The following is a 19910-nucleotide window of genomic DNA, read 5'->3' as shown; positions in this document are numbered from 1 at the left end:
AAGAAGGAAATTCTGCAATATGCAACGACATGGATGAATCTTGAAGAATTTATGCTAAATGAAATAAGCCAGTAACAGAAAAATAAATACTGCATAATTCCACTTACATGAGGTATGTAAAATAGTCCAATTCATAGAAATAGGAGAGTAGATTGGTGATTTCCAGAGCCTAGTGAGAGGGAGAAGAGAGGAGTTAATTATCAACGGGTATAAAGCTTAATTTAAGCAAGATGAGTAAGTTTTAAATATCTGCTTTACAACGTTGGACTTACAGTCAACAAGAATGTTTCATACACTGAAACATTTAAGAAGGAAGTCTCATGTTCAATGGTCTCACCACAATAAAATAAAACAATTTAAATGGTGATAGAAATCGTTTGAAAACAAATACATCTCCTATTTCACTCTAAAATCACATATGACAGCTTTCTGCATATAAATACAATGTTTCCTTACTGTCAATTTACAGCCAATATCATTATTGGTTTTATTGGTACATGTTATTAGCATTATAGTAATTTAATTTTATTGTCTGGAAAGAATGTACTCATATTGCAGAATCAGCAGAGAAGTCAAATCCCTGCCTTATGCATTTGAATGTTTAACTTGACAAAGAAAGACAAACTTTAAGAGAGCAAAGAAACTTTTTTCTAGGAAATGAGGTTGCTAGCTATGCAGTAAAGATAGCCATTCGTAAAATGTCTGAAGTTCTTCCAGACAAATTCAAGCTGAAGTTTTATTATTGTGTTATGAGAATTATATTTCAAATCAAGTGTTTTTTCAGTCACTTCATGTCTTGAAAAATATGAATTAATTTGCAATTGTCACAGTTATTCATATCACAAATTTTTTACAAGCAGTAATTTTTTAGGTTAGCAAGACACTAGAATTACAATAAACTTATATGTGGGAAAACATAGCAGTTTAATAAGCCTATGCTGGGAAAATTGCACCTTAAAATATTCATGCACACTTTTAACCTTTCGGTATATATGAACTCTGAAGTTAGTTGAATACTTCAGGGATTTTAACTCATGCTATATTTTGATAAAATTCTTTTCTTAAATCTAAGAGATTCTAGTCAAATAAAAAGATAGAGACTAAAAGGACCTTTGTGACTTTCATCAACTCCAAGTTTCTTTACTTCTCCAAGTTTCTTCATTTATAAACTAGGGATAATAATGCTTATATGAATATTGATCTTATGCTAAAATATAATGTAGATATGAAAACAAGTTTAAATGCAACAGTTTGCTCATGAGCTGCCTATTGTAATTCCTCTGTAGAGACATGTACTAAGAATCAATGTGGAAAAGTTCTAAAACTACATCAAATATGTGGTTGACATACAGATAGACTGTCACTTATATCTAATGCCAGGCACTTTATTAGATTCTAAGGATATAAATATGAAAATTATACAATCATTTGCCTTCAAGGAGCTCACAGTCAGGTAGGGAGGACAAACCATATACAACTTCCTACAATGGATTAAGAACTATATTAATATTAGCAAAAAGTGCTATGAGAGCATATAAATGGAAGGTTACTTCTGATTACAATATCAGACACAGGGTGACTGAGATGGTGTCCTTGAAGCTATGTTTCATAGGATAAATTGAATTTTTCTAATGGAGAATGAGGACATTTGATGCATAAGAAGGATCTTGAGTAAAGGTATAAAGACAATTTAAGAGACATGGTGTGTGTGGGATGAGAATGGATATGTGAATGATGGGATTTGATATTGGATGTGCAAAGGCATATGAACTCCAATCTCTGCAACAATCATGAAGAAAGCTGATTTTGTCTCATACCATGTAATTTGTTAATGTGATTGCTATAGTTCTTTAATATGTCAAAGTAAAAAGAAGACTTTTTTTTAAATGGCTCATAAATTCACTACCCAGATAACATTTTTGAAACTAAAAATATAATAGTACTGCAATGAATATTATTTTATCTGTATTGGGAAACTTTGTGTTTTTATCACACAGAAAACAAGGAAGAATATACTTTTTGAAACAAAGTATTACACTTTAAACAGAACATTTTTTTAAAGAAAAGAAAGCACACAATTAAGTGTGTGCCATAGAAACAAAGAAAAAACTCTGATAGAATTGATTTGTAGAGAGAGATACTCAAGACAAGGCAATTAATTCAGGAGAGATGAATTACAGCCACAGCTGTGTGAATGAATAGTTGGAAGTATATTTAATTAATGTTTAAATAGAGAATACATTGGCTAGAGTAAATAGGTGAATGGGAGTAACTAGCAAATGTAGAAAGAAATAATCAATAAATTTTCTTAGTTTAAGTAGAGTGATTAAACATTATAGGATAGAATTTGGATAAAAGAAAAGGCTTGGGAGTAACATAATAACTTATTTTTGGACACATTCAATTCAAGTGCCACGTAAACTTTCAGATTGAGTTGTTTAGCAAGTAATTAGAAATTATATTATTCATAATATTTTGAAGTGTTTTCTGTTTATAGAAGTAAGAATATCTGAAAGGTATTGGATCAGCCATCTCTTTGTAACAACCTGCTCCAAAACTTAAAGTCTTATTATACTAAGTATTTATTATTACTCAGTAGTTTATGAGTCAACTAGGTAGTTTTACTGATCTTAACCAGGCTCAGTTGATATTAGTTGAGTTTACTCATGTATTTTTGGAAATCACGGTTTTCTAGGATGATCTCCTTCACATGCCTGGCATTTAGCTGGCTGTCCACAGAGGTGACTGAGATGATTTAGCTCATCAGACTAGCCTGTATTTGTTCTCATGGTAGCTGAGCAGAATTCCAGGAAAGTAAATACAGGTATGAAAGTTCCCTTGAAACTTAACCTTAGATCTGACAAACTACTTCTGCCATATTCTATTAGATAAAAAGGTCACAAATCCAGTCCAAATTCAAGAAATGAGAACATGGGTTCTACCTCTTGATAGGAAAATCTTCAAAGGCACATTGCAAAGTGTGTAGTATAGAGAAGGATGGAGAATTAGGACCATGTTTTTAAATCAATGAACCTGTTATCAAATGTGTATTTAAGTATATAGTTACTTAGTGTTAAAAAACAGTCTAGTAGATAATCTTCCATTTAAGAAAAAAATCCCTAACAAATGAATCATATACGTTAACCTCTCAGAGTACAGAAAGCTTGTTTAAAAGCCACATATAATTATTTTATCAGAGCCATGTGATAAAGCAATTATGTAATTATACATTAATTACTCAACAGAGAAAATGATTTGAATTGTGTTTAAAATTCAGAATTGTTCACCTGTTCTTTTTAAATAATCTTTTAACTAAAAGAGAGCTAAAGTTCAATAGTACTTCAAATGGTGTCACTGTTTATCCTTAATTTTAACTAGTGTAAAATGACAAGAGATTTATCCAGTGCCATTAGTGAATACAGAAGGTAAATAATTAAGAATGTGCCAAAGAAATTTTTTAAATGTGGGGAGCACCATACTTCCAACAATTAGATGTGTTTAGAGAGGGCACAGACAGCGTACTAAACAAACACAAGGTTAAACAAAAAAACACACGAACAAATTACCAACAATGAGTAAATCCAGAAACAAACATTCCATACAATTCCAAGTGTGAGGAACATGACTATACATGCAATAGACCAAATGGGCTACTTTTGAGTGAAAGTGGACTGGTAATTAGAGTGAAAGGGGCAGAGAGACAGAGGCAGACACTGGAAATCTTTCAGGTAAACTGGAAGATACAGTTAGCTCAATAATGAACTACTCTGTAAGCAAGTGTCAGTTTCTTACTCAGAAACTAAGAAGTATACTTGTGAATTTACTTATCCAGAGCCAAATGTTTCACCTTTTTGTTCCTCATTTAAATCACAGTGTTAATCTGATGGTTTTCTGTGTATTGTCTGACATCTTTTCTTTCTTTTACACTCCAAAGGTCACACCCCCCCACTCCCCAACCCATCCTACCTTATAGTGTTCAATATTTAAGATGACTGAAAGAAAATTATCTTTTCTGAAACATAGTGGAAGAACTGCTTTTTGGGGTAATCTTAAAGAGTTTAGATGAAAGACGCTCAGGAGAAGAGAAGGGAAAATGGTGGAGTGACAACTCAAAAAATAAAGGACAAAGTAGAAGTTAGAAAGAGGGCTTAGGAAGAGAGCAAAAGGAACAGTAAAGAATACTGCCGTTTACATTGCCTTTGCTGATTTGATGTCTGTGGACAAACTACTGCACTCTGGACAGGCAAGCCCTGCTGAAGAGCATTTAGGGACTTCAGACACACTGTCTCAAGGATAAAGAACCTGCAGGAACTGAAAAGAATGCTTGAGCAAATTTCTCCTTTGCTGGGGCACAAAAACTGTGAGGATGGTGATGGTCATTGGTGAGAGTCTGGACAGAGATGGAGGACCTGGGTCTTTTTTAATGAAAGAGGCTCGGGCACATAGTAAAGTAGAGGGTTGCAATCTATTGAAATACTGGCCAACCATAAGGGATGCTACTAGGTCTCCAGACCTGATTTGGCTCTTCCTTGGCCTTGAAGTTTCAGAGAGGTGAGCTCTTTAGTTTCGCAGAGTAGATTGGACTCAAGATGTTGACTAATGCTTAGAAAACGGAATGATTATTTATTGCAAAATAATCAGGAACAACATAACAGATTGGATCTTAGCAAACTCAGAACTACAAAGTGAATTAGCTATGAGATTTGAATGTACAGTTCTTGCAGTTCTAAAAGCTGAGTTATTCGCTCGGTGCTTTGTGACTGCCTGGAGGGGTGGGATAGGGAGGGTTATACATATACATATGTATATGTATAACTGATTCACTTTGTTATAAAGCAGAAACTAACACACCATTATAAAGCAATTATACCCCAGTAAAGATGTTAAAAAAAATAAAAAAAATAAAAGCTGAGTTATTCCTCTCCATAATGATGCACCTGTAAGGAGATCTGTACAAAGAATTTGTAGAAACCTTAGAAGATGTTCTCTCTTTAGAGTAATGCTTGAGGAAAATATGTGATTCTTGCTTTGCTTTTAAGATGGACAACACTCCTTATGTGCCCCTTCTGATTGATATAGTTTTCTTTAAATTGTTAATATGTTCAATTAGAAAACAAGTTTGCTAGCCTCAGGCCCAATCTTTCCATGACTTTTAGTATTTGTCCACTCCACACACTATATGTTGATTGCATGGTTTGATTTTCAGAAAATCATCTTACTTTCCTGTTGCTAATTTCCTGGGGTGGGGTAGTGGGAACACTTCACTGTCAACCTCATACTTAGCCTATACCCACAAGCAATTGTGGGCTACATTCTCACAGAAGTAGCTTAAGTGGAAATAAGAGCTAGTTAATATACCCTCTACCATCATCTTTCCTTGTCCATTCTCTATTACTACATGAGGGAAAAACTGGGGAATGGGACAAAAATACATTAAAAGGAGCCCAAGTAAACCTACCTATGTCTAAGGAACTACTTTGAGAAATGATGAGAAAAGGAGCTGAAGATGGTGAGGTCCTTTTATGAATTAAAATTTAAAAATACCCTGTGATATGTAAGCTGATTTGGCAGGGGTTTTCCCTTTATTTTGTTTACTATCCCCAGTGCCTGAATATTTGCTAGAAAGTGCTCAATAAATGTTTATGGAAATAATTATTATTAATCAATTAATAGAATACTGTCTTAGATTCTAAGCATCGCATTTTAGTTGGAATAAAAGTAACTTGGAACATATCAGAAGATTAATGCTCAAGAGATGTAGAAGACTGGAAGATCTGTTTAAAGAAGGCATGCGTATTTAGCTGAGAGAAAGAGAATACTAGGCACAGAGCAAAATAAACACTGTCTTAAAATATTCATAAAGCCAATCAATAAGTGAGATATAGGCAGACTCATTCTGTTACCCTGGGGATGATAAGTAGCAGTTATAGGAGATTTCAGATTTTCATAAGCAAGAACTAATTTGTACCCATGTATCAGTTTCTATTGATGGGTAATATTTTACCACAATCACATGAACTTGTGGCTTTCTTTTAGGCCTGTCTTCAAAATTCTACATGTAAGGTTTGATTTATTTAGCCATTAAATTATTTTTCATTATTAAGTGTTGAGCATATTTCCCTGGTGTAGTTCATGATTACATGCCTGTTTCTAGGGTGAGAAATTGGATTCCTTTTGTTTCAATATTAAAAACCACTAAGAAAATATGTGTAGGAAGATTAAGTATAAGGATATTAATAATAGTTAATACCTTTACACTACCTTCATCAGAGAAGTTCAATTATATCTCCAGAGTTTTCCAAGAGATACAAGTATTCTTTTTCTTAGCTTAAAAATATTATTTGATTAGCCATTATCTGGGATATGAAAACATTACACTAATCAATAATAGAATTGAGTTCAAATTTAATAGCAAATAAATTCAGATAACAATGGAATTTGGGAGATAGCACTAAAAGTTATGAGCATCTAGTGAGGCTGCGTGTCCTGTGTACTTGAATGTGGAAGGGTGTGGTTGATTTAAAGAAGCTGAGCAGGCAAAAATACAGAGTTCTCCAACAGTCATAGATGTAAGTGGTACATTGCTCAAAAGTAATCGGTGGTTCATTAAAAGATTATCCCTGATTTTCCTGTTGTATCTAAAACATTTTAACAAAATTTATATTCACATTCACTTTTGAAGAATATAACTATTATGTAAGATGAGATGCAATTAATTTAGAAATAGACAATTTTTATTTTAGAAAACACACACACACACAGCTGTCCCAGAACCTATACTTAAAGGTTAGATACTCAAATCCTGGTGCTTTAGATATTCAAATTTTAGTCCTTTAGATATTATATTTTCCATTAAATTTCAATAAACAATTGCTTCTACTTGCCTTTCACTTCTTCACCTCCTGCTCCCACTTCACCCACCTCAATCTGCCTTCCATTCCCATCATTTAAATAAAAAGGTTTCTCTTAGATTACTGATAGATATATCTGTGCCCGTTAAGTCCAAATTCTTACTTTTCATCGCTCATCTTACCTGACTTCTGTTGACCATTACTTTCTTGATGAAAACCTCCTTCACTTCAATAGCCTTATTTACTGATTTTTGCAGTTTTATACCCCCTCCCTGGACATTAAATATTGGTTTTTCACATCTTAGACTTTGGTCCACTGGAATCCTCCTGTAAAATCTGATACCAGGCAATCTTGTCCAAATCCGTGCTTTTAGTTATCATGACAAATATATCGCTAACACCAGAATGTATGTCCACTTGCCTATGTAATGTTTTTCTTTGGCTGTCTTAAAGGCACTTCAAACTCAACCTGTCTAAAATTTAATCTGTGATCTTTCCTTTCATTCTCTTCTGTTCTAGCAGTCTCTAAGCTGGCAAGTGTACCATTAGCCATTCAGTCACACACAAACACACATTCAAACCAGAAATCTACGTGTCATCTTTGACATCTTCTTTCTCCCCATCACGAAGTTCTGTCATTTTTCCCATTAAACCTATTTTGAATGTTTTATTCTCTCCATCTCCTTCACCATCACCTTAGTCCAAGATACCATCATATCTTTGCTGGACTATGGCTGTAGCCTCTGTATTTGCATTCACATTAGTCCCTGTATTCTCTGTTACAGCCTCAGTTAAAAAACAAAAACAAAAACCCAACAACAACAGCAATCCAGTTGTGCTGATTTTTTCTGTCTTATTTAAAGCATTCCAATCACTTCCCAATGCTCTTGGGATAAATGCAAGACCCTGCAATGTTGCCTGTAGAAAGAACCCTGCCTATTTCTTCAGTCTCACTACACACTCCTCTTTCCCTTGTCATCTCCACTTGATTCACACTGGTCTCCACTCATTTCTGCATTCAAATGCTTCTTCCCACCACAGGGCTTTGGATAGCATTATCTTCTCCTCTTGAAACCCTCTACCTTTGTCCACCCACCCTTCTAGCAGCTCATGCTCGCTCCTCCCTAGGTTACTTCCTCAGTAAAACTCTCCCTGAATTGACTGCTCTGACAATGAGTTTCCTCCAGATGTAAGCTCTTTTAGCCCCATACACCTCTTCTTAGAAGTATTCCTTAGTACCATTTATCACAGTTATAATTTCACATTTGTACGAGAGTCTCTGATTTACCTGTCTCTGCCAATCCATGATAAGCTTCACGAGGACAGGGACATTCTCTCCTTTGGTTTAACATTTTATTTCTAGCACCTATGTGGTGTTGAATGAATGGTTTATGTTACCTAGAGAAATCATTCACTGTCACATGAGTATGGATTTTATAATTTTTTTTTTTTTGTCTTGGTACCAAAAGTGAGGCTTTGAGGAAATGAACTAGGGAAAAAGCTGGGGGATCCTGAACCTGAACAAGTGTCTTTAGAGCACTTTGGCAGCTGCTGTGTTATAGGGAAAATTGTAGTTGTTGTAGCATGTGTTTGCAAGGAAGTAAGTAATAATTCAATTGAATGTAATATACATTTTAAAAAAGGTAACAGAGCTTTATCTATATCAGCTCTGTACTGAACAATATAAATATAATAAAAATGTAAAAAACAAATAAAACCTCTGTCTTATAAATCTGAGAAACTTATTAAAACATATTGGAAATAAGACAGAAGTAAGCTAATAAACATTATTTTTATTTGATTTTCATAGAGTGTTTACTATGCATATGCATTGTAATAAATCTTCAAAATATCTCAATGCTCATAAATCTGATAGAAGAAAGATATTCATATATTGATCTTAGAGCAAAGAAAATTGAGGCTTCAAAATGTTATGAATTATATCCTCGTCCACACAGCTAGTAAGTGACACTGTTTAGAATATACTTCAAGTCTTTAAAATCAATGAATTCATGCTTAAAACCAGTTTTTGTCAAATTTCAGTAATATGTGGACTTTCATTAAAAAATCAAAATATTTCTGAAATTTTGTGTAGAATTAAATTAGTATCATGACAACATTCCTTAAACATATAAATAACTATGAAATTCTTTTACTTGTAGATTTCTAGAACTGTAAAAATAAAACAATATTTGGTTTTACAAATTTTACAAATCAAATAAAACAAAAATTCAAATTAACATCATTATTATTGTGACACATTTTTGTTTATAAAATAAAATTAATAAAATGTGAATTCTGTATTAATGGTTATATTCCAGGCTCTGTATTAATCTTCATATGTTAAATTTTGCTTCAATGACAACAAACCCCGAATCTCAGTGGCTTAACAAATAAAGTTCTATTATATGCTATATGTCAGGTGACTCACTAGGGTAGGTATCACCATTTAAATTTAGGATTTCCATGCTTGGTACCAAGGCAGAGAAATAATTGGAGTGATATACAGAATGATTTTTACTGCCTCAGCTTGAGTATTGATTACAACTAGTCATGTGGCTCCCTGTAACTGTAAGAGGGCTGGGAATTGTGGGTTATTATGTATCTAAGAACAACATTACAATATTAATGAACACAATTAATGACTATCACAATTCCAAAACTGAACTCTTATGCTCCAAAAATGATTTCAAATTATGAGTTATGTTGACCTAAAACACATAGACTGCCAAATCTTTCACCAGCAAGATGGGTTTATTTGGGATCAGCAGAGAATTACAATTTGGAGTCTGTAACCATGATGAGCCACGTGCAAATTTCCATGTATCAAGGGAAAGAAATAGCTTTCATAGAGGAAAAAAGGAAGTTGGAAGAGCTCATGGCTTTCATTTGTTGAGTCCTTGCCATGAATAAGAGGAGTCTTCATCCTGTTGGGGTCTTCTATCCTCAAAGGGCAAGAGAAGTCCCCCTTGTAGTTTCCCAAGTCTATTTAATTGAGGTTCCTGTTTATTACATTTTTACAGTTACCATGCACAAAAAAAACAAGTTTAGTAACGTTACTAGTAAATTATTAAACACAAATGCAAGAGTAGACATAGATGATTGTTATCATTTTTACATTAGAACTATAAACAGTAAGATGGGCTTCTCAATATATTGAAAGTTAAATAATAAATGCCATTTGTATAGGTGCTCTCTTGGCCCCAACAGAGTTGTAAATACAAACATAAGTGTAAGCCATGAACACTTAGATAATAATTGGTTAGAAGGTGGTCAATGAGATGATTCAGAATGAGAATTTTTTATTGTCATCAAAATAAGAATTCAAAATAAAATTGTATCAACAAGTCATGGCCACTTGTGAGAATATATTGCCAGCCCCACAGTTTGAAAAACAATGTATACAGCTATTGTGTCTGTAGAGCTATATGGCAATATGAGTGAAAAAATCAGTAAAGTGCTCAAGAACAAGATCATTGTGGACTGGAGTGGACTGAAAGTATTCATAGGCAAGGAGGATTTGAGCTCAGCCTTGAAAAAATGATAGAACTTAAGCATAAAAGAGAAGAGAACTGGATTCTCAGCAGGTTGAACATCATAAATAGCAGAAGGGGGAGAGCAAGTTTTGTTCATGGGTGGAGAAGGTGAACTTATTTGGGATAAAATGTTTGTTTTGAAGAGTATTTTGAATTTTCTTTTATGTATAATGAGAAGCTAAAGCAAAATTCTGAGTGAAAAGCTATGCCTCATTGAAAATGGCATTTTTGAACAAATAATGTAATTTTTCAGTGACTGGTGGTTAAGACACTGTGAATCATGATTACCATGTATTATGTACACATGATGTACAGGGTAATATATCAGGCACTTTAGACAAAATATCTAATTTCATGATAACCTGAACACTGAAAGTTAGACAATCCTATCCTTGCTTTAGAGATACCAGAAAAGAATTCCAGAAGTGTTGGGTTACTTTATTTACAATAATAGTATGCACCCTGAAACAGGGATTTTAATCCACTTTGACACCAAAATTCAAGTTCTTTGTATTACATCATGCTAAGTGAAGAGGGCCACATATTTCTTGCCCTCTGTTGAGCAAATTGTATTTATTAATAAATTAGTAGTCATCCTTACTGAGGTAGATAATTTTTTGTTTCTTTCAAAGGACTAGATGTATAACGTTTGCAAGTGATCAACATTGTTACCAATAAAGTATGACTTTTGTGACTATCAACAGGAAAGTAATCTAGATAAGTTGGAAATATTTCTATTATCATGAGACATGAACATCTATTAAATATCTGCTGTAAGTTTGAGATTTTATAGGGTCACATGCCATTTTTATCAGATTTGGGAAATTTATGATAGGAATAAAAATAAAATATGTTGATTTCATAATGCATTTGTTATCACACTTTTTGCATTTTCCTAGAAATAAATCAGTAAATGGTTGTAGTCTCAATGAGATAAGGGTCAGTGTATAAACGCTTGTGTAACTGGGTTCCCAAACCAAAGATTTAGGGCAATTAAAATACTCAGTTTTCCCTTGTTCTTTTTTTATTAGGTTCTCTGAGATACTGTAGCAGCTATGGAAAACTTCCAAAGGCATGAAAAATACCTCAGATTTTGGTGGTAGATAACAGGAACAATCAACAGGGAAATACCAGTTATCATCAAGGAGACTTCAGCAAGAGACTGGGAAAAAGCAGAAATCATCCTTAGGGAAGTGGAATCAACATCCAAGTTCCATAGACTAAGTCATCACAGAACCTTGATTGAAATGTGGGACATACAGAAAGTATTGGCAAGTAAAGGGAAAAAGAAAAAAGAAACAAAAAACCAAGAACTTCAGAGTGGGACACTAGAGGTAGAACCAGAGAAGGGAACATTTCTGGGGTTTTTTCTCCTTGTAATTGGCGGGGAATGTATTGGTATGTTATGGGAGGTTATGGATAGAATGTATAGCTTGGTCATTTTCTCCCTTGAAATTAGATGTCGGAATATCAGAATGTTCTCCTATATGAATCTGGGTGAATCTCATGTTACTGGTTCTTATTAGGTACTTAGTAATTACACATTCAACAGATAAAGGATAAAAAAGAAAGAATGAATAAACAAATAGCTAGTGAATTCCATTGTTCAAAAAGGGCTGCAGCATCATAGTTTCCTGTCCTTCCTTGAATTTACTGAGAACTTACTTAGTGGAGGAAACATACCTCCAGAGAGATACCATTGTATGTTCATACAGTGCCTGGCCCTCTGTATAGACTGGCATCAAAATTGTGGATCATTCAAATATTTTGTTTATTATTCACTAAATGCAGACCATTAGGCCTTAAAGCCTGCTCATCCTTCTCACTGTTTTAAAAATAAATCTTTGAATAGCCATTGTAACCCGCAAAGGTCTTGTAATAGAGAAGACCAAATCTGACTCCATATTGGATCTGTTTCTTTCACTTTAACCTTTGTATTCTTTTGCTTTTGCTACAAATTATTTACTAAAGGGATGTTGCCTGTAGCTTAGAGTATATATAATGACCCGTTTCCCAGGACCCTGTCTTCCATGCCTGAATGTTAAGCTAAAATACCTTTGTTTAAGCTCAAGGAAACATCCTGACCAGGCTCACTGGTGAATGGCTGCAGGAAAGAACAAATTAACAAATTTGGCCTGAACCAGGAAATATTGGCAACAATTTATCACCTTTTTTTACTTTACCTCCTCACCTCTCCCTCTTTATTCCATAAAATAAACTAGCATCTAAACCTGGGCAAGATAGTTCTTTGAGACACTAGTCCACCACCTTCTTGGTCTGCTGGCCTTCTGAATAAAGTCACTATTCCTTGCCCCAACAACTCATCTCTCCATATATTGGCCTGTCGTGCAGCCATCTGTATGAGCTTGGACTCAGTAACTGTCTGGGCCTTGTCTAATTCTCTAGCATCAACTGATGGAGCTCTTAACCAGTGCTTCTGCATTCCTGCCAGCCTGGCTCTTTCTAAGGCACTTGATAGAGAATTCTCTGAGAGGTAGCATGGCATAGCAGTTAAAAGCAGAAAACCTGAAGTCAGAGTGCTGCAGTTAGAACTCTCTTTCTACATATACTGAATAGATAAGTTTCTGATCCTCATTGTGCCTCATTTTTCTCATCTTTAAAATGGAGCTAATAATAGTACCTTCCTCAATGTTTCATTATAAAAATTAAATAAATTAACTGTAAAGTGGTCAGAACAGTATCTGGTCTTTATCACAAGCTTACTAATATGAAACTAATTGAAACTACATATATTTCCATTAAATATAGTAAAATAAAACACAAAGAAATAGGGCACTTAGCCCAGCTTGAAAGTTTTGGACAGACCAATAAGTAGTGACAACAGAAAGTCATGGAGTTAGAGAGGTAGTGACAGAAAACTGGAATGCAGGGTGAACAAAAGATTATACTGTTTTACTGGGTTGACATATGGGATAGACTTGAGAATGTTTATAGAAGAATGGAAAGACACAGGAGCAAGAGCAAACAGGAAGAAAAGGGAAGTAAACTCCAGAGAAGGTAGCAGAGGATGAGATCAATGTCACAGGTGGAATAATTGGCCTTAGACAGAAGTAGGGACAGATAATAGCTATGAGTTGTTCTGCACCCCATTATCTTTAACTCACATTTCTGCTTGGAAACCATGAGCTGGGTGTCACAAAAGCCTTTCTTATTGAAAGACACCCTGTATCACTGATTTTCACAAATTTTCTCTACATTGTATGCTGTTAACTTGATGTTTAATCCATACACCTGCTGTTTTGTGTGCTTAGAATGCCTCTTCCCTTAAATTTCATTTCTCCCATACAGATTTCTCAATCAAGTGACTGTTTAGCCACTGAAACAATTTCTAACTCCAAGAAACTTCTTTGGCATTTCCAGAAACATAGAAAACAAAATTAAGTGGGCATTTGCTTACATTATTGTTTTCCCCTCAGTGAAAACTCATCGCTTGGTCTCCATTGCTTGCCAATAATTGCTTCATGGAGCGAAAATACAAACAGGGCAGTGACTACATCCATTTAATCTACTTCTCAGAACATAGAACGTTTTCATGAAACATTTTACGAGAACTTATGTTCCATTTGATAATGATGATGACCCATGATTTTTATATAGAAAAGCTCTTAAAATTGCCTTAATAAAAGCAGGGCATAGAAAAATGGACTATTTTGTCAGACCATCTAGAAACTTCAATCTAAGAGAGGTTAGTTTGTGAAAAATCTTCTAGGATATTTGAATCTTAAATTTAAATGCCCAGCCTTCTATTTGAAATCATTCTGGATTTTCTGTAATCTGGCGCTAGAACCAGCACCTAAACCTCTAGCAAACATAGTTTAATCTCTTCATATATTTAAAATAGCCAAGGTATATGGCTACCCTCTGGGCATGCTCATGTTTTTATGATAACTCAAGCTTCACCTGAGTAAAAGAAAACTTCCAACACATGTTTGGGTTTACACACACACACACACACAAATGTGTGTATCTCTTTTGGTTATTTCCAGTAAGATGGGAAAATGAGTTTGAAATAAACAACTTCAGGTATATTATCAATGAGAAATTTAGGAATTTAGCTATGACATTCCCATTAAGCCTACAAAAAAGAATAAGTAAAGACTTTGTGACTTTCACTGTTAGTAATCATCAAAACACTGTGAAAAATGATTTCAAGATCAAAGCAAAACATAGCAACTTCAAAGACAGAGAGCGAGCTCAGGGCTGAAAAATCATGGTTCTCATAATATCACCCCCATTAGAAGGTTGTAAGAACTCAGGTAAACAAGACTTGGATCTGAAATGGACCCAAGAACATCTACAGCGATCTACCAAGTTTCTATTCCTCATAATTTTTCACAGTTACTTTCAAGATCACTTTCTGCTCCATTCCACAGATGAAATCTAAGTGTGCTTCATGAGATCGATAAGCTATCTTTAATCTCCTGAACAGAATAAGTTGACCACATAATTTAACATTTAAATTTGCACTTTTTGAGAGTAATAATGGCTTTATTAATAATTACATCTCAAAAATAGTGTTAATTTGGTATGTCCTAGGCAAGTGGGAATACCTTACTATGGCGTCCTTCCAAAAAATAGCTTTGTTTAAGATGAAATGTTGTTCCCTTAGCCCTAGATTAATAGTTATTTCTTTTGAAATCTTACCCATTTCTCAGCCAGTTTACTTTGTGTGTCCCCCATTAACCTATCCTAATAATCACAAATATAAGTGGTTTGTTGTCTTTAAGTCATGAAGACACTTTATACCAACCTCAACACACACGACACTCAACAACAACATAAATGATATCCAAATGTTAACACTACTACCGTATCAAAAATTATTGAAAAAAATCAGTGTGTCATATTTTTAAAATTATTCTATTTTCTTTTTTTGGCAACTTGCCTATGTATATCATCTTATTTACCAAACCCTTAAGACTACTATCATCAACTACAACAAGTGTCCAATGAAGAAAAACAAATAACTATAACAATGGCTATAATTTTAGCTACTTTAACATAAAGTTATTTCAACAATGTCATAGAAATTTTGAAAAATAGAATTGCCTTCCATCTTACCATTTTACACACAGCTGTTGTATATCTTTGTTTTCTTTTTCTGTCTTTATATTTCTTTACAATTGTGTATGCATATCCATTTTTCAAACTAATATTCTAACAATTTTTCTACAGCAGAATATATATATAATTGCATTCAGAATCTATATCAAAATTTTATCCAGTTTGGATTTATTTCTGTATTGTCATCCAACCTATGTAATTGTAGTTTGAGAGTGTAAATTAAATTGGGACTGTTCCCTACTTTAATTCATCTTTTAATTAAAGGTGGATATTTAGAGTGACTCTCATTCTTCACTATGTTAACACTGAAATAAATATTTAAACACATATAGATTTTTTCAACTCTTGAGATTTTAAAATATATACCCGAATGCATGATTGCTGGGCCAAATGATAAAAATGAAAAATAAGAAGAAAAAAGAGTACATGGGTTCAGAGTGTTCAAGAAAATTTAATTGTATCCTAAGTGACTTATTACAAATACACCATATTTATATACATATATTTAACACAATTCATGTGATTCAGAAATATACAGTTTATTTGTGATGTTTGAATAATGAAAGATCATCTAACCTAGTTCCTGAGTATTTGAGTTCAGCTCTCTTATACTATGAACACAATAAGTACCTGACTTAAGGATCCTATAGCTTTAAGATCTGGTTTGGTTCACTACAAATGAATGGATACACAGAAATGTTACAGGTAAAATGGATAAGTCAGTAAATGAAAAGTGACAGTATTAGTTAAAAATAAAATATGTAGTACCAAGTTCAGCATTAAGAAAGACAAACTATTCATTTCAAATAAAATATATCATTTTAAAGTCAGTGAGACAGTAAACTAGCTTCCTCTCTGTATGCAAAGATTTTTCTGTTTTAATATTTGCATGTAAAAATGTTGCCAGTATTGTATTGCAAATGGTGGTTTAATATTTTGTCCCTGATTCAGATCCCGATTTGGCCTGATCCAGAAGTAAATGTATTTAAACCTCTTCTTAAACCCCAGTGTTTGTCATCTTATTACCTATATAGAGGTGCACAGAGAACTATAAAAAGGAAACAGAGACTCTCATTCTTAGACAGTTGATAACAGGAGGATTTTGCCTATAAATCTTGAAATAATACTTTTGAACAAAAAGCAAAAAGAATGTAAACCAGGCTTAAGTTTGTTTCTAACTAAAATGTTTTGTGGCTACCTTGTGTTATGTGTGTACCTCATGTGTTTTTTACAAAACCAGAAACATTTTGTTACTACTATTTCTGTTCACACCAGAAGGTGGAAATATATTGAGGAATTTATACACCAAAAGGAATCAGAGATGTGGAAAAAATAATACATATGAGTTTAACTAAGAGAAAACTTGAACAGCAATGTTCAGGCTATATTCATCAGAAAATATTGAAAGCATTTAGAAGTAAATAATAATTCCTAGATAATAAGGATGAAAGAAATCAGTTGATTGCATTTATGTAGGAATGTTAGCAAGAAAACCAAATATGTGCTCAAGGTATATGGTCATCAAAATCTGATCTCAATGAACATTTCCTGTTTCATCTTTGATTCAAATCCTGTAACCTCTGCTGCAGTGAACTGGCCATTTTCTCCAGGAAAATCATCTTACCTTTGAATGTCTCCCTCTTCCAATTTTTTCCTGTTTATGGAAATTCTCATAATTCAAGAAAGAAGCTCCCTCCAATCTAATTAAGTAGTCTGTATATACTTAACCCCCACAAAACTTTCTAAGCAGCTTTGTCTCTCCCACAAGCTAGTGTTCTGCAATTCAAGTCTTCCTGCAGTAGCACAGATCAACACTCTTCCTATGGAGGAGGGGAAAGTCTTTTTGAAGAAATCATATTAGCTAATGTTTCTAATAAGGTTAAATTACATTAAATAACTAACATTTTAAGAAAAATGTGATAAGCTAGATAAGATAAATGTATTTAACTATAAGTTGAGGTCCTAACATTTTTAAGTGAAGAGAATGAATTCAACTTAATTCACCAAATATATTTTAAGTAACTATTAAATTCACAGTTTTATGCTAGACCTACTATTAGAAAGATTAATACATGTATTCTAAAATATCCCAGTTTAATGCAAGACATTTTATGTTAAATGCAATAATATTTCCTGTATTTAAACTATATGTTTTAAATATGGTAACTCCAGATGACAGAGCAATTCTTTGACTGAAGGGATTAAGCAGTTTTTATAGAGGAGATACTACTACTCTGAACCTGACACTAATAAGTAAATAAGTTTGTGATGTGTGAAGTAAGGGAGAAAAAAGAGTTTGAATAACTGGATGGACCAATAGTATCTAGGATGGAGATCCTTCTGCCGCAAGATTGCCCCTAAGGCAACCACATTTTAGACACAATATTGTATATTTATTTACAGTATTTGTGCTTTTATCAGACTAAAATATAAAAATCATAAAAATGTTATATTTAACTATTTCATTTTAAAATAATTATTGTGTTCTCAATTATATATTTTTTTGCATGTTTGGACCATCGGTTTCCCATATGAATAGAATTCCATTTTAGAACAGTAGTCAAAAGAAGTGATTGAAGTTTTAAAACGTATCTCCCAGGAAAACATTTAATATGTAAAAAATGTGTGAATTTAATATTTATACTATATTTAGTCCAGTATAACAAACAATTAATAACAAAACCTGTAATTTTCAGTCATAATTTTTCTACCATATCTCCTTTTTCTTCCATGTAGCTTTCAATGCAAATATGATGTTATTGCATTTAGCTAGATTTCATCCATTTTGATGAATTTTGTTTTCATGTTTGTTTATTTAAAATATCTTAAAATTTCTCTTGAGAGTTCTTCTTTGACCCATGTATTATTTAGAAGTATGTTGTTAAATTTTCACATATTTGGGGACTTTTTACTTATCTTTCTGTTATTGATTTCTAGTATAATTCTAGTATAGTCTGAAGGCAGATATTCTATGGTTTCCATTCTTTTAAATTTAAGGTGTGTTTTATGGCTCAGAATATGGTCTGTCTTGGTGAATGTTCCATGCAGGGTTGAGAAAAATGTGTATCCTTCTGCTGCTGTTGGATGAAGCAGTCTCTAGATGTCAATTGTATCCAGTTGACTAATGGTTTTGTTGAATTCAGTTATTTCCTTACTGAATCTGTTTATTTCTAAGAGAGGGGCCTTGAAGTCTCCAGCTTTGATAATGAATTTGTCTACTTCTCTTTGCAATTCTATTAGTTTTTACCTCACATAGTTTGACATTTGTTGTTAGATGCATATATGCTAAGGGTTATTTCTTCTTGGAAAATTGGCCTCTTTATTTTTAGGCAATGCCCTTCTTTATTGCTAGTAACTTTCCTTGCTTTGGCATTGGCTCTGTCTGTTATTACTGTAGCTAATCCTGCTTTCTTTAGATTAGGGTTAGCATGGTATATTTTCCTCTATCCATTTACTTTTAATCTATATGTGATTTTATATTTAAAGTGTGTTTCTTTTTAAAATTATTTTATTTATTTTTTTTACGCAGCAGTTTCTTATTAGTCATCAATTTTATACACATCAGTGTATACATGTCAATCCCAATCGCCCAATTCATCACACCCCCACACCCATCCCCACGTCACTTTCCCCCCTTGGTTTCCAAACGTTTGTTCTCTACATCTGTGTCTCAATTTCTGCCCTGCAAACCGGTTCATCTGTACCATTTTTCTAAATTCCACACATATGCGATAATATACGATATTTGTTTTTCTCTTTCTGACTTACTTCACTCTGTATGACAGTCTCTAGATCCATCCACGTCTCTACAAATGACCCAATTTCATTCCTTTTTATGGCTGAGTAATATTCCATTGTATATATGTACCACATCTTCTTTAGCCATTTGTCTGCTGATGGGCATTTAGGTTGCTTCCATGACCTGGCTATTGTAAATAGTGCTGCAATGAACATTGGGGTGCATGTGTCTTTTTGAATTATGGTTTTCTCTGGGTATATGTCCAGTGGTGGGATGGCTGGATCATATGGTAATTTTATTTTTAGTATTTTAAGGAACCTCCATACTGTTCTCCATAGTGGCTGTATCAATTTACATTCCCACCAACAGTGCAAGAGGGTTCCCTTTTCTCCACACCCTCTCCAGCATTTGTTGTTTGTAGATTTTCAATGATGTCCATTCTAACTGGTGTGAGGTGATACCTCATTGTAGTTTTGATTTGCATTTCTCTAATAATTAGTGATGTTGAGCAGCTTTTCATGTGCTTCTTGGCCATCTGTATGTCTTCTTTGGAGAAATGTCTATTTAGGTTTTCTGCCCATTTTTGGATTGGGTTGATTTTTTTAAAATATTGAGCTGCATGAGCTGTTTATAGCAGATTAATCCTTTGTCCATTGATTCGTTGGCAAATATTTTCTCCCATTCTGAGGGTTGTCTTTT

This window comes from Neophocaena asiaeorientalis, unplaced genomic scaffold, assembly GCF_003031525.2.
Source record: "Neophocaena asiaeorientalis asiaeorientalis breed wild unplaced genomic scaffold, Neophocaena_asiaeorientalis_V1.1 scaffold271, whole genome shotgun sequence".
Taxonomy (NCBI): domain Eukaryota; kingdom Metazoa; phylum Chordata; class Mammalia; order Artiodactyla; family Phocoenidae; genus Neophocaena; species Neophocaena asiaeorientalis.
Note: the sequence above shows the minus strand (reverse complement) of the source record.